The sequence below is a fragment of the Cannabis sativa genome, chromosome 3 (assembly GCF_029168945.1).
Source record: "Cannabis sativa cultivar Pink pepper isolate KNU-18-1 chromosome 3, ASM2916894v1, whole genome shotgun sequence".
Lineage (NCBI taxonomy): Eukaryota > Viridiplantae > Streptophyta > Magnoliopsida > Rosales > Cannabaceae > Cannabis > Cannabis sativa.
The window spans coordinates 15,311,852-15,313,799 of record NC_083603.1 but is presented as its reverse complement, the minus strand read 5'-3'; the positions used below and the strand labels follow the sequence as shown (position 1 = coordinate 15,313,799).

Here is a 1,948-nt window from a genome sequence, read left to right as displayed (position 1 = left end):
CTTATTAGGGCTGATCATGGGTAGGGTTGGGCCGACCAACCCGGCCAACCCAACCCGAAAATGGGCCGACCAACTTGTATAATTATGGGCCGAAAGTTAATTGGTTTGGAAAAATGACAACCCATTTAATTTGGGTCGGAATGGGGTTGAGTCATTTATGGCCCGATGAACCCAAACCGGGCCGACCATAAATTTATAAAAAATTACATGTATATATATATATTTGGGCTTTACATTAAACGTGGCCCATTACCTTTCCCTTTCCCATTTCCCTAACTTCTAACCCTAGACACAAAATAACACACACACACACACAAATTCAGCCGCCTCCCCCCTCTCAGTTGCGATTTCTCCCTCTTCTCTCCTCGACGCACGCAAAAGTCTCACCAAGCCACCATGCTTCTCTGACCGGTGACATTCCTCATCTCTAGAGGAAAATCATTCACCAAAGAGGTATGCTAATCTTTTTGCTCTGCTCTTTTTTTCTCATTTCTTTCCTTTTGTTTGATAAATGCTATTGCTATTCTTTCTCAACACTAAATCTAATCTCAGTCTCATTCTCTCTGTCTCTCTGTCTCTTTTCTTATTTGGTTTTCTGGAAGATTCTCAGACCATCATTGGCACATCCTACCGTCGAATCTTAGGTGCAACCCTACCTACCGTCGACTCTTACTTCTCACCCTCAGGTCTTAACCTTATTTGTTTTGTACTGAAAATAATGATTAAATTTTGTAATAATAATATTTTTGATATTGAATCTGTGATATTGTTAATTTTAGTATTAAATCCGTGATAATGCTATTCTTTACATTGAATCTGTGAGATGATATTTTTTATTTTGAACTAGATTATCTGGTGGTAGGGACCCCTATGTTGACGTCCTTCAACAAAGCTTTCCAAAAAAAAAAGGTTAATAGTTATTTTTTTTATTTACTTTTATTATTTTATTTTTTTGGTTGTATTTGATTTTTCTTGTTTTGTAATTGTCCTAAAAATCTGAACAAAATATTATATTACAGCAAAGCTTGTTTTCCTTATAGAGTTAGAGTTAGTAATACATTTGATTATTATGGAGTTGACATATGTTATAGGTTTCGAATTGACAGGTTGTTAAGGTGCTCTATCAAAAGTGATAAATCCAAGTTTAAATTAATTTAATTTTGATTACTCAGTTGCTTATACCCTATATATAGGGTTCGTTGCTTAAATTTCATTGCAGTTTGCAAAGTTTGTGGTGCTAGTTCTCATCTGTTCAGTGATAGATTAGTCTTTGCAAATTGTAATTAATGATGGCTTTACTTTGATAGTAGTTTTCTATATTGTAATGCAAATGTTTTACAAGATTCAATTGCAACTGTTTTGGTGTTGTAATTTGTTATTTATAATACATTGAGTAATTTTGTTTTTAGAATTGCAGGGAATCATCCTAAACACACAGCATTTTCCTGGAGGTGAAGACTGTTATTTCAGTTCGTAATCACTGAGGAAAATTTTAATAGTTTTACACTTAATAATGGGATGTAACTTCATATGATTTTTTTTTATGTATGATTATTTTATTTTTGTTTCTTGTATGTATTTTGATGACATTCAGATCTAATTTTTTTTAATTATGAAATAAGGGTTATAACCCAACCCGACCCAACCCAACCCAACCCATAAAGTAAAAAATGGGTTGGGTTATACATATGATGTGATTTGAATGGGTTAGTTTTTTATAGGCCGACTTAATTGGGTTGGCCCACAAAAATATCCTCAACCCGGCCAACCCAACCCATGATCAGCCCTACCGCTTATCAAAAGAAGGTGACCAAGTATTTTAACTCCAAGGTTAAAAACAGAAAATTCGCTATTGGGGATATGGTCCTAAGAAGGGTCTTCCCAACCACCCAAGAACCCGGAGTGGGGGTACTTGGACCGAATTGGGAAGGACCATATGAAATCGAGG

The 1,948-nt window shown here is 35.3% G+C and overlaps 1 long non-coding RNA gene across 2 annotated transcripts; it reads left to right on the top strand.

Annotated features, from left to right (window-relative positions):
- Positions 1-284: 284 nt before the first annotated feature.
- On the top strand, positions 285-1,635 carry LOC133035648 (uncharacterized). 2 transcript variants are annotated; one of them, XR_009686781.1, is made up of 4 exons: positions 285-453; positions 603-686; positions 848-909; positions 1,418-1,635. It is a non-coding gene; the product is annotated as an uncharacterized LOC133035648 (long non-coding RNA). The 2 variants fall into 2 exon arrangements; XR_009686782.1 differs by having other exon boundaries at positions 1,410-1,635.
- Positions 1,636-1,948: the final 313 nt, after the last annotated feature.